Source organism: Populus euphratica, unplaced genomic scaffold, assembly GCF_000495115.2.
Source record: "Populus euphratica unplaced genomic scaffold, PopEup_1.0 scaffold1258.1, whole genome shotgun sequence".
NCBI classification, from domain to species: Eukaryota; Viridiplantae; Streptophyta; class Magnoliopsida; order Malpighiales; family Salicaceae; genus Populus; species Populus euphratica.
In genome coordinates this window covers 37,075-52,307 of record NW_011501112.1, presented here as the reverse complement: position 1 = coordinate 52,307, position 15,233 = coordinate 37,075, and positions in this window count along the sequence as shown.

The window sequence follows — 15,233 nt, the reverse complement described above, 5'->3', positions numbered from 1 at the left end:
GAAGAGAACTTTGAGATGGAATATTAATGTAAGGATTAAACAATGATAATAACAAATGTCAAGGTTAGAGGATCCATTAATGGCATGTCAATGTCAAGGTTAGAGGTTCCACTAATGGTATGTCAAACAAGTATATTATAAACTCTTATTATTCAATTGGAAACCACACACAAAGGAGGTTCCAATCTCATTATAGATTGTTAACATGATTACATTAGTCATTTTATTCGATTAATGCTAATACTTGTAAATATCATCTAGCATTCATGATTATAACTTATGTTAACAACAAATCAAGTTCCTTTCATAGCTCACGTGTCGGTTATACCACACAGTATAGGCTATGAAAATGCCATTTATTTGTTGGACCAAGTGTTATACAACATAAATCAAGATTAGTCATTTAACAAGCAAAGTATTAAAGAGTGAACAAGATAACAAATACAAAACATGTTAGTATCAAACATTAAAGTCTATATTAAGTTTACATTATATTTATTCTTACACCATTAGTGTAACCTTTTCACCTTGACATAATAAACTTAGCTAGACATAATGAAAGAAAGAAAAATAAATAAACAAAATAACAACATAAATAAGATAAAAGTTAACTAAGTAAATGAAAGGAAATGAAAGCATAAACTTGATATTAATAAAAGCAAAGCATAAATATTACAAAAAATACAAAGAGAGAAAGCAAGAGCATGATCTTGATCTGGAAACTAAGATGCCTAAATGCATGGCAAATGCCTCCTTTTATAGGCTAAAATTAGGAACTATTAGTTTGATGACTAATTGATGAGTGGGTGACCAACTTTTGACTTGGTGACAATCCTTATTTTCTCTTGTCTGCCCAAAGCGTCCTTGATAACATCAAAATTTGAGCCACATGAAAACATGAAAGTTGTAGGAAATTGTCTCAGCTTTCTTGTGTAAAAACTTCAACTCCTTTGGACTTCTAGAACTTTAGATATGGGCCAAACACTGAATAGTGCTCGGGCTGGAAGACATATTCAAACTTCTTTGTTGTTGCAATAATTTGGACTTGAAAATGACATTTTTAGATCTTAGGCTCCATATAAAAGTTATAGGCCTATGTCTTACCTTTCCATCCATATAAAGTAAACCTAAATCTAAGATGTACAACTCCAAATATGACCCAATTACCAAACAACGGGTTTAGATTGCACCGACATCTCTTTTCTAAGTTTGGTAATCTCTTTATCCTTTCAATTTCAGTTCTTAAATTCATCAATCAATCCTTTTATTTATGTGATAGGCCTGAATTTAAAATGAACATTTACTACATATTAAAGGTATCTTATATTATTAGATATGTTATTATAAAACATGTTTTAGTCAAGGAGTTATTGATACTTCAAGTGCAAAGTCATGATGTAAAACCTTGATAAAAATGCTCTTTTCAGCACTAATCACACCCCCCAACCAGCTTATTACTAGTCCCTAGTAATCAAAGCGTTAAAATAGAAAAACAATTTGCAAATTCCACAAAGCAAGGTATTCATCATTCAACTTCCGTTAATCTATCTAGATAAACAAACTCTCATTAAATTTATAAATCTGCTCAATACCTCTTAACAAGATATTAATAAACCTTTCTTTTGTGCTCAATATATCAACACATAATTATGGGGCTTTTCTTGGAAGAAAACAAAATTTTTGTTCTAATGTTTAAGGTTAACTTTCTTGGATTGGAATTATTATTTTTTTCTTTTTTTAAATATATATACATATAACTTAAAACACCATGCATCTTTAACCCATGTAACGAGCTTTCGGCTAATAACTCTCAAACTAGGTGTTGAGACACCCCTACGAGCTTAGTAACTCGGGTCGCAGATACTGATACGTAGATAGTGCAATATTTGATTCCCTTAAGCTTTTCTCCTCAACCCATGTAACAAGCCTTGGGCCAATAGCTCCCAAGTCAGTTGACTTTAGGGTATTAGGTGTTAAGACACCCCTTCGGGCTTAATTGCTTAGGTTAGGGAGGTTACGAATCCAAACTTATCCATATTTTTATTATCATTATTTTTTTGTTTTTGTTTTTTTTTAATTATATACTATCCATTTCCCTTAGTTGTTACCTTTAACAAAAGAACATAAATAATGCAATAATCCAATATGCAACCCACAATCATATGTTAAAGTGTGTGTGTAAATTAAGGTTTAAGAATACATGTTAAATGAGTATATGAGCAGAATTAAGTGGTAACAATGCGAGAGTTTGTAAACTTGAATATTTTAAGAAGTATTATGATAGACCTTGTTAAGAATGGTTACTAAGATGCGTCTCAAGAGTCACTTTAACAAATGAGCTCCTTTACTTTGTCATCCTAGTAACAACAATTTTATATATGCTTTATGAAATAGAAATCATAGTTAGTTATTTTTTTTTGTCAACTACTACCCTCTCCCTCCAACCAAAAGGAGACATTGTCCTCAATATTCTAAGGTAGAAAGATAGAGTATAGAAGATATCACTTGAAATAATGAACACTAACAAACTTGAAACACACTAAAACAAAAATAAGAAATAACAAAACACAATAATAAAACAAAAAGAGAAAAAAAATAAAATTAAAAATGAAGACTCAAATCTAATCTAAGCTTTTTACGGCTTTCCTTAGATGACAAATCTATGCGACTCATGGAGGGATCAATTATAGGTATGAAAGATTATAGTTGGTCAATTAATTGTTCAGCAGTAGCAGCAGAGATTATGATTTTTCGTGCAAAATATGTTAGAAATTCCTGTTCCACAGCATGATCAAGAAAAGACAACAACTTATCATACTAACTATTAACATTTAACAGACCTATGGGTTTATGGTGAATGTGCAGTTAGGGCCAAGAGGAAATATGAAAGATCTCTTTCAATGTGCGTAGACCACCTGGTAAGGCAATGAAGGCATCAACATGGTTAAACATTGCATTCATTCGAGTCGGCATTGTAGAGACCTGAAGTTCCTCTCCAATTGTTTTTCCAATGATGTCCCTTTATGCTAAAGCTTTAGGGACAACCCCCAAAACTTGACTACCTCCTAAAAATACAGCTATTGACATACCTCACATTAACCTAAGACTGCCTCTCCCATACATTAAATGAATCTTTCTCTCAGCTAGCACCTGACCAAGATGATTTGCTAATTCTAAAAACTCATTTTCTTTCCCAAGACTAGATCCACCGAAAACACAAATACTTTTTATTTGATGACTTGAGGAACTTGTCATTTCTACATACTTCTATATTTGATGAATGTATCGGTTGAGTGGAAATGAAGGGAAGGAAGAAAGGATTTTATAGATGAGAAATTAAAAGGGCAATTATACCACCTATGTGTAGGCTAGCTAGAGTCTCCCTCTCTCTCTCTCTCTTTATTTATTTATTTTTGAATAAGCATGTGTATGTACAGGTAGTTGTGATTGTGGCTCACATCTTCCCTTGGTTTTACGTCCAATAACGACTTAAACACCCTCTATGGGTCGGGGATAGGCTTCCCATCCAGTTTTCTTAAAAACTGGCAAACATGGTCTTTTTTAGTCAGATTCCTAAGACTATGTCAAGCATGTTCTTTATAAAATTAGGTTCATAAGTCATGAATTGCACGATGCTTATCTCGACTATGATGAGACTTAAGAGTCAATAGAAGATTATCTAAAGACTCTTTGTGTTTTGAAATAAATCCCACCTTTTGACAATTTTCACAGGTTTTGTGGAATGCATGTGATTCCTTGAATATGATGGGCCAGTAAAATCCACTTTGTAAGATTTCTACAGTCCTTTTTTTACGAGAAATGATCCCCGCGTGCCTTAGACTGACAAAATTTAATGACATTACTTACCTCATTATCGGGAATGCATCTTTGAAATATTTGATCAGGATAATAATTGAATAAGTAAGGGTCATCCCAATAAAAACTTTGCACGTTGCTCAAAAAGTTTCTTTTGTCTTCAGTACTCTAGTGAGCTGGCAAAAATCCTGAAGTAAGAAAATTGATATTTTTAGCAAACCAAGGCATTGAACTAAGAGAAAGTAGAGATTTATTAGGAAAGTAATCATCGATTGCTGTGATGTCGGGTGTCGAATCTGTTTTCACTTTTGATAAAAGATCCGTATCAACATTTTCGGTGCCTTTTTCATCCTTGATTTCTTCCTGATTGGTCATGACATGAGAAAATGGAAGTGCTGGTGGGGAATTAATCTTTTCTTTGCAATGTGCAGATTCAACCCTTTCCTTACCCTTAAAGATTGACTTATCGTCTTTCTCACAAGGTTCAAGAATTGGTTTTTGAATAACCTTACCACTACAAAGAATGATGACTGATTTGACTTGATCTATGTGTTGACTTCCAAGACTACATGCATTTACATTGTATTGCCCCTTGAGATTTTGTTGTGGTTGAGATGGAAACTTACCTTTCTATTGAAAACTAAGAGCAGATGTGAATTTTGCAAGAGTATCTTTAAAATCTGTTATGTTTTGAGCAAGTTGTGTGTTGATTGTCTCTTGCTTTTCAATAAATGCATACAAAGTTTCCTCAAAATTTCTTATAGGAGGTGGAGCATAAGGAGATGCATATCTATGAGAATTTTGGAAATTGTTGTGTGCTTGAAACGGTGGTTGTGAAGTTTGTAAATTGTTATTATGACTCTTCCAACTGAAATTTGAGTGATTTCTCCAACCAGGGTTGTATGTTTGTGAGTATGGGTTTTGGTTGGCCCTTTGGAAACTTTTTAAAGCATGGGCTTATTCATGGAGACATTCCTTAAAAGAAGGCAAGGTTGAAGAGTTACTGGTTGAGTGTTTATTTTTTTCACATATTTGACACACAATGTTTTCAATAGATTTTAATTGACCACTCTTTTTTAATTCTAGTGCCTCGACTTTTCTAGCTAAAGATGCAAACTTGGCTTGGACATCATGATCTTCCCTAAGGTTGTACATACCTCTGCTAGATGTATGAGGTTGAGTTTTACTTAGTGCCTCATAAGTACCCGCGGTGTCCTAATTTTGAGCATTTTCAGCTAACAAGTCTAAGTACTCCATTGCTTCATCAGGTTCTTTATCTTCAAAAGTTTCATTGCATATCAATTTAACCATTTGCCTATCTCTAGGTGTTAACCCTTCATAAAAATGTGAAACCAATCTCCATGTTTCAAAACCATGATGAGGGCAAGTAGTAAGCAAGTCTCGATACCTATCCCAACATTGGAAAAATGTTTCTCCTGGTTTTTGAGTGAAAGTGGTGATTTTCCTTTTGAAAGAGTTTGTTTTGTGAGATGGGAAAAACTTCTTTAAAAACTGTTGTTGCATTTCATCCCAAGCACCAATGGATCCTAGTTTCAAATTTTGTAGCCATGTTTTAGCTTTATCTTTTAATGAAAAAGGAAAAAGCTTTAATCTAATGTTGTTCATGCTACAATTTGAATCATTATATGTGTTACAAACCTCCTCAAATTCTTTTAAATGCAAGTATGAATTTTCTAATTCTAAGCCATGAAAAGAAGGTAAAAGTTGAATAATGCCTGGCTTGAAATTAAAATGAGATGCACTAGGAGGAAAAACTATGCATGATGGTGCACTTGTTCTTGTGAGATTCATGTGGTCTCTAAGTGTTCTAGCATGGTTATTCTCATTATGAAGTGATTGATTATCTTCTTCGTCCATATTTTCTAAAAATGATGAGGATACCCTACAAAGTCTACCACATAATGTACGTGACCATGCTCTCATGCACATGTAGGAATAGAATAAAAGAAAAAAGAAAACGAAAGAAGAAGAAAGAAGAGACGAGAAACAAAGTTATATACAAGAAAAGTGAAAAGAGAAAATAAAATAAATGCTATAATTTGTACAATAACTTACCTCCCCGGCAACGACGCCAAAAACTTGACACGACTAAAAGATTGATCCCTTCTCCTAAGTGCAGGAGTGTCGAAGTAATAAATAACTTGGCAAGACCGGGGTCGAACCACAAGGAGGTTAATTATACAAATTATAAATAACAATAATACAATAGCAATAATAATAACAACAATAGTAATAGTAATAATAATAATAATAAAGAAGGAGAAAAAGAAGAAGATGAAGAGAACTTTGAGATGGAATATTAATGTAAGGATTAAACAATGATAATAACAAATGTCAAGGTTAGAGAATCTATTAATGGTATGTCAAACAAGTATATTATAAACTCTTATTATTCAATTGGAAACCACACACAAAGGAGGTTTCAATCTTATTATAGATTGTTAACATGATTACATTAGTCATCTTATTCAATTAATGCTAATACTTATAAATCTCGTCAATGATTCATGATTATAACTTATGTTAACAAAAAATCAAGTTCCTTTCATAGCTCAGGTGTTGGTTATACCATACAGTATGGGCTATGAAAGTGTCATGCATTTGTTGTACCAAGTGTTATACAACATAAATCTAGATTAGTCATTTAACAAGCAAAGTATTAAAGAGTGAACAAGATAACAAATACAAAACATGTTAGTATCAAATATTAAAGTCCATATTGAGTTTACATTATACTTATTCTTACACCATTAGTGTAACCATTTCACCTTGACATAATAAACTTAGCTAAACATAACGAAAGAAAGAAAAATAAATAAACAAAGTAAGAACATGAATAAGATAAAAGTTAACTAAGTAAATGAAAGACATAAACTTGATATTAATGAATGCAAAGCATAAACATTACAAAAAATACAAAGAGAGAAAGAAAGAGCATGATCTTGATCTGGAAACCAAGATGCTTAAATGCATGGCAAATGCCTCCCTTTATAGGCCAAAATTGGGAACTATTGGTTTGACGACTAATTGATGAGTGGGTGACCAACTCTTGACTTGGTGACAATCCTTATCTTCTCTTGTTTTCCCAAAACATCATTGATAACATCAAAATTGGAGCCACTTAGAAACATGAAAGTTGTAGCAAATTATCTCAGCTTTCTTAAGTAAAACATTCAGCTCCTTCGAACTTCTAAAACTTCAGATATGGGCTAAACAGTGAATAGTGCTCGGGTTGGAAGACATATTCGGACTTCTTTGTTGTTGCTACAATTTCGACTTGAAAATGACATTTTTAGATTTTGGGCTCCATATAAAAGTTGTAGGCCTATGTCTTACCTTTCCATCCATATAAAGTAGACCTAAATCTGAGATATACAAATCCATATATGACCTAATTACTGAACATTGTTCCGGTTTGGATTGAACCGACATCTTTTTTCTAAGTTTGGCCATCTCTTTATCCTTTCAATTTCAGTTCTTAAATTCATCAATCAATCCTTTCATTTATGTGATAGGCCTGCATTTAAACTGAACATTTACTATAAATTAAAGGTATCTTATATTATTAGATACATTATTATAAAACATGTTTTAGTTAAGGAGTTATTGATACTTCAAGTGCAACATAATGATATAAACCTTGATAAAAATGCACTTTTCAGTAGTAATCACCTATAACTTTCATTTAGAGCCAAAGACTTGAAAAGGCCATTTTCAAGTCCAAAGTGTATTAACAACAAAGAAGTCTGAATTTGTCTTCCAGCCCGAGCACTGTTGAGTGTTTGACCCATATCTGGAGTTCTAGAAGTCTAAATAACCTAAATTGTTTACACAAGAAAGCTGAGATAATTTCTTACAACTTTCATGTTTTCAAGTGGCTCTAATTTTGATGTTCTCAATGACGCTTTGGGTAGAGAAGAGAAGATAAAGATTGTCACCAAGTCAAGAATTGGTCACCCACTCATCAATTAGTCATCAAATCAATAGTTTCCAATTTTGGCCTATAAAATGAGGCATTTTCCATACATTTAGGCATCTTGGTTTCCAAATCGAGATCCTACTCTTGCTTTCTCTCTTTGTATTTTTTGTAATGTTTATGCTTTGCTTTCATTAATATCAAGTTTATGCCTTTCATTTCCTTTCATTTACTTAGTTAACTTTTATCTTATTTATGTTCTTCTTTTGTTTATTTATTTTTCTTTCTTTCATTATGTCTAGCTAAGTTTATCATGTCAAAGTGAAAAGGTTACACTAATGGTGTAAGAATAAGTATAGTGTAAACTTAATATGGACTTTAATGTTTGATACTAACATGTTTTATATTTGTTATCTTGTTCACTTTTTAATACTTTGCTTGTTAAATGACTAATCTTGATTTATGTTGTATAACACTTGGTACAACAAATGCTTGGCACTTTCATAGCCCATAATGTATGGTATAACCGACACCTGAGCTATGAAAGGAACTTGATTTGTTGTTAACATAAGTTATAATCATGAATGCTTGATGAGATTTACAAGTATTAGCATTAATTGAATAAGATGACTAATGTAATCATGTTAACAATATATAATCTGATTGGAACCTCCTTTGTGTGTGGTTTCCAATTGAATAATAAGAGTTTATATTATACTTGTTTGACATACCATTAGTGGATCCTCTAACCTTGACGTTTGTTATTATCATTCTTTAATTGTTATATTAATATTCCATCTCAAAGTTCTCATCTTCTTCTTCTTCTTCTTCTTCTTCTTCTTTTTCTTTATTATTATTATTGTTGTTGTTATTATTATTATTATTATTATTGTTATTACTATTATTGTTGTTGTTGTTGTTATTGTTGTTGTTGTATTATTATTATTTATAGTTTGTACAATTAACCTCCCGTGGTTCAACCCCGGTCTTGTCGGGTTACTTATTACTTCGACACTCCTACACTTGGGAGAAGACATCAATATTTTAGTCGTGTTAGTTGCACATTGGATTATTACATTATTTATGTTCTTTTGTTAAAGGTAACAACTGAGGGAAAGGGATAATATATAATTTGAAAAAAAAACAAAAAAAGGAGCAAAAAAATTAATGATAATAAAAATATAGATAAGTTTTGTTTCGTAGTCTCCCTAACCTAAGCAATTAAGCTTGAATGAGTGTTTTAACACCTAATACCCTAAAGTCAACTGACTTGGGAGCTATTGGCCCAACGCTTGTTACATGGGTTGAGGAGAAAAGCTTAAAGAAATAAAACATTGTATTATCTACGTATCAGTATCGGCAACTCGAGTTACTAAGCTCGCAGAGGTGTCTCAGTATCACCATCACCATCACCATCACCATTATTATTATTATTATTATTAATTTATATAGTTAGCTTCTTTGTGGTTCAGCTCCGGTCTTGCTAGATTATTTATTACTTTGGAGAAGATATCAATCTTTTAATCGTTTTAGTTTGGTGAGAGAGATTGATGGTAGAAAGAAAAAGAAATAGATAATGACCATTTAGCACATGGAAGGAGTTGAAGACAATATTAAAGAAGAGGTATGTTCTTAACTACTATCATCGAAAGTTGTTTAATCATTTAGAAATGATTACACAAGGTAATAAGAGTAGAGGAGTATCATAAAGAATTAGAGATGGCTATAATTAGGGCTTATGGCTACCCAATTTTAAACCTATGTTTTTGATAGATTTTTTTCAAAAAAAACCAAAAATAGCAAAAAACAAAAACAATGAAAACCCAAAAAATGCATTTTTGATATATTTGCATCGTTTTTAGCATTTTCAACATCATCTCAAAAGAATTTAAATTTTCTAAGGTATTTTGAATGTTTTTAACTTTTAAAGTGTTGATTTTACCATCATTGATTTTTCTTGTTGAATTGACGTTGATATTGCTCGCTTTTAAAATTAAAAAAATAAGAAAAAAATTAAAATTGATAAAAAATAATGAAGTTGAGAGATCAATGTGATTTGGGGACCAATCCACTTTGCCTATAAATGAAGGTCACAATACACACAAAAAAAAGGGAGCAAATTTACAAGGGGGAAACTTTGAAAGACCAAGGGGTAAGACAAGAAACCCAAAACCTAAATCTATCTCTACTTAATCAACCCTTCTTTTTTCTCCTAGAGCCACCGCCCCCCTATGACCATCTCTCTTACCTCACACTATCGAACACTAACCTCTCCTTTCTCTTGGTTTATAGCCATCCCTAGCCATTTCCCCCTCTAGCCGACCAAAGCCTTTCCTTTCCTTTGGCTAAAACCTAAACGAGTCACCTCTCAACACCATTTCCTCTATTTTTGTCCACAGTCATCCCTCCTCCCTCTCTCAGTCATCTCTTCCCATTAGCCAACCATATCTTAGCCTTCCTGCTCAACAATTATTCCTATCTCCACCGTAGCTTTAGCGGCCACAGACCCACGATCTTCATTGTCACCTACTGCAGCGTGGCATCCTCACCGAAGATCCAGCAGCTCACACCTGATAGCACCCAAGTAACAATCTCTTCTCCACAACAAAGCTAGCTGAATAGACAACAACCACAAGAGCCCTTATAGACGATAGTAGCAAGGTGATTAATACTTAAAAGTGTATTTTTATCAATGTTTTATATCATCATATTACACTTAAAGTATCATTAAATTTCCTAACTTAAGAATGTTTTATAAAAACAAGTCTGATAATATAAGATAACTTTAATTCATGGTAAATGCTCATTTTAAATGTAGACATATCTCACAATTCAAAGGATTGATTTATGCGATTAACTATTGAAAGTGAGAAGACAAAGAGAGGGTTAAGCTTAGAAAAAAGATGTTGGTTTAGTCCAAATTGGAATACTGTTAAGTCATTAGGCCATATATGAACCTATAGAACTTGGATCTGGGTCTACTCTATATGGATGGAAAGATAAGACATAGGCCTAAAACTTTCATGTGGAGTCCAAGATTCAAAAATATTGTTTTTAAGTTCAAATTATAGCAACAATGGAGAAGTCGAAATATGTCTTGTAGCCCCGATATTGTTCAATGTTTAGCCCATATCTTGAGTTTGAGAAGTCCAAATGACCTCATTTTTTTTTTGTTGGAAAGATGAGACAATTTCCTAGAACTTTCATAAATACAGTCTATTCAAATTCTAATGTTATCAATGATGTTTTATTTAGACAAGAAGATAAGAATTGTCACCAAGTCAAAGATTTTGCCACTCACTCAACAATTAGACAACAAATCAATAGTTCCAAATTTGGCCTATAAAAGGAGGCATTAGCCATTCATTTAGGCATCTTGGTTTTCAAATCAAGATCATGTTCTTGCACTTTTTTTATATTTCTATAATGCTTAAGTTTTTTTCATTAATCTCTTATTTATGCCTTTCATTTCCTTCACTATACTTATATAAATATGTTCTCTTCTTGTTTATTTATGATTTTTTTTTATTATGTTTAGTATTACATCAGGGTGAAAAGGTTATGACACGACCACAAGATTGATGTCTTCTCCTAAGTGTAGGAGTGTCAAAGTAATAAATAACCTGACAAAACCAGAGTCGAACCATAGAGAGGTTAACTATATAAATTATAAATAACAATAATGATGATGATGATTATGATGATGATGATGATGAATTAAAGAGGATTTTGAGATGTAAGATTAATATAAGGATTAAATAAGGATAAAACAATTGTCAAGATTAGAGGATCCACTACTAATGATATAAACTCATTTTACTACTCAACTAGAAACCACACATAAAGAAAGTTCCAATCAGATTATAAATTGTTAACATAATTACATTAGTTATCTTTCGAATAATGCTAATACTTGTAATTGTTGTCAGGTATTCATGATTATAACTTATGTTAACAACAAATCAAGTTCTTTTTATAGCACATGTATCGGTTATACCATACGGTTGGGCTATAAAAATGCAAAGTATTTGTTGTAGCAAGTGTTATATAACATAAATCTAGATTAATTATTTAACAAGCAAAGTATTAAAAGTGAACAAGATAATAAATACAAAGCATGTTAGTATCAAACATTAATGTTCATGTTGAGTTTATACTATACTTATTGCTACACTATTAGTGTAACCTTTTCACCTTGACATAATAAACTTAATTAAACATAATGAAAGAGAGAAACATAAATAAACAAGATAAGAAAATAAATAAGATATAAGTTAATTAAGTAAATGAAAGGAAATGAAAAGCATAAACAAGAGATTAATGAAAACAAAACTTAAACATTACAAAAATATAAAAAGAGAGAGCAAAAACATGATCTTGATCTGAAAACCAATATGCCTAAATGCATGGCAAATACCTCCTTTTATAGGCCAAAATTTGAAACTATTTATTTCTTGACTAATTGTTGAGTGGGTGGTCATTTGGACTTCTAGGACTTAAGATATGGGCTAAATACTAAACAATATCTAGGTTGTAGGATAGATTTCGACTTCTTCGTTGTTGCTACTATTTGAATTTGAAAATGACATTTTTGAATCTTGAACTCCATGAAATTTTTAAGCCTATGTTTTAGCTTTCCATCCATATAGAGCAAACCCAAATCCAAGTTCTATAGCTTCAAATATGTTCTAATAACCGAATGGTGTTCCAGTTTGGACTGAACCAATATTTCTTTTCTAATCTTAGCCCTCTCTTTATTTTCTCAATTTCAATGGTTAAATTCATTAATCAATCCCTTGATTTGTGTGATAGACTTGCATTTTAGAGGAACATTTACTATAAATTAAATGTGTATTATATTATTAGATATATTATTATAAAACATACTCCAAGTAAGGAGTTATTGATACTTCAAGTACAAAATGCTGATATAAAATCTTTATAAAAATGCACTTTTAAGTACTAATCAATAATTAAGTCCTTGCACCTACTTTAATCCTTCAATTGGACCCAAATTAATTTTTAAACATAATTAAACTTTAATTTGGCCCATGATTAAATCAAATTGGCCTATGAAAAATTTAAATATGTCCTTAGACTTAGTTTTTATATAGATTCATCCAATAATAATTTAATTTGACATTGAATTTGCATTGTTTCTCCATTTTTACAATGTGGCCTCAATTTTCCTTCAAAATTGTAGCTTAATTTTTCCATATCTTTGAGATCCTCCTTAACTTGCTTTCTCCGTGTTGTCAATCTTTATTTTATTTTTTATTTTTTTTGGAAGGAAAAAATATGAATTTTAAGAATAAGCAAGAAATGGATTATAACATCCACTTTCCTTTTTGTTTTCAAGGATTTTATATATTTGTTCATAACTACTTTCCACTTAGGATCAACTAAGGTTTTCTACACTCTATTAAGAATAAATATAATAGATAATTAATTTAAATATAATATATTTAATTGTACCAAATGATGGTTTGATACATAATGAATATTTAACTTTACTGGAAAGTTTAGGTTCATATAAGGGTTTAAAAATACCTCTAGTGTAACAATGTGATAATTTTCTAACTAATTAGGACACTATGTCATGAACATCCTTAATATTCATTTGGTTTGGCATATAATTTATAAGGGATTCTAACTCAAATGAAGCATTTGTTATGGTCACATCTTTAGTTTTTAGGTAGTCATCAACACTTTAATCCAAAATTATACTACTCAAACACTATTCACCTTCCTTTCAATTTTCTAGTCCACTATTGGAGTCCAAATTTATGTCTAAAAAATAATAATTTAGAGTCTAAAATTTCTTATAATATTTCTCATAAAGCTTAGGCTTAAAGGAAAATTACATGGTATCTGATTAGTACTTAAAAGTGCATTTTTATCATGGTTTTATATCATCATTTTGCACTTGAAGTATCAATAACTCCTTAACTAAAATATGTTTTATAATAATATATCTAATAATATAAGATACCTATAAATTGTGGTAAATGTCTATTTTTAATGCAGGCCTATCACATAAATGAAAGGATTGATTGATGACTTGAAGAACTTAAATTGCAAGGATAAAGAGATGGCCAAACTTAGAAAAGAGATGTCGGTGCAATCCAAACCGGAACACTATTCGGTAATTGGGTCATATCTAGAGCTACAGATCTCAGATTTAGGTCCAATTTATATGGATGGAAAGGTAAGACATAGGCCTACAACTTTCATATGGAGCCCAAGATCTAAAAAGGCCATTATCAAGTCCAAATTGTAGCAACAACAAAGAAGCCCGAATCTGTCTTCCAGCCCGAGCACTGTTCGGTATTTTGGCCATATCTGGAGTTCTAGAAGTCCAAATGAGCTGAAATTTTTACACAAGAAAGCTGAGACAATTGCCTACAACTTTCATGTTTACAACTGGCTCCAATTTTGACGTTATCAATGACGTTTTGGGCAGACAAGAGAAGATAAGGATTGTCACCAAGTCAAAAGTTGGTCACCCACTTATCAATTAGTCATCAAATCAATAGTTCCCAATTTTGGCCTATAAAAGGAGGCATTTGCCATGCATTTAGGCATCTTGGTGTTCAGATCAAGATCATGCTCTTCCTTTCTCTCTTTGTATTTTTTATGCTTTGTTTTCATTAATATTAAGTTTATGCCTTTCATTTCCTTTCCTTTACTTAGTTAACTTTTATGTTCTTATTTTGTTTATCTATTTTGCTTTCTTTCATTATGTCTAGCTAAGTTAATTATGTCAAGGTGAAAAGGTTACACTAATGGTGTAAGAATAAGTATAATGTAAACTTAATATGGACTTTAATGTTTGATACTAACATGTTTTATATTTGCTATCTTGTTCACTCTTTAATACTTTGCTTGTTAAATGACTAATCTTGATTTATGTTGTATAACACTTGGTACAACAAATGCTTGGCACTTTCATAGCCCATAATGTATGGTATAACCGACACCTGAGCTATGAAAGGAACTTGATTTGTTGTTAACATAAGTTATAATCATGAATGCTTGACGAGATTTACAAGTATTAGCATTAATTGAATAAGATGACTAATGTAATCATGTTAACAATATATAATCTGATTGGAACCTCCTTTGTGTGTGGTTTCCAATTCAATAATAAGAGTTTATACTATACTTGTTTGATATACCATTAGTGGAACCTCTAACCTTGACATTTGTTATTATCATTGTTTAATCGTTACATTAATATTCCATCTCAAAGTTCTCATCATCTTCTTCTTCTTCTCTTTCTTTATTATTATTATTATTACTACTACTACTACTACTACTACTACTACTACTACTACTACTACTACTACTACTACTACTACTACTACTACTACTACTACTACTACTACTACTACTACTACTACTACTACTACTACTACTACTACTACTACTACTACTACTACTACTACTACTACTACTACTACTACTACTACTACTACTA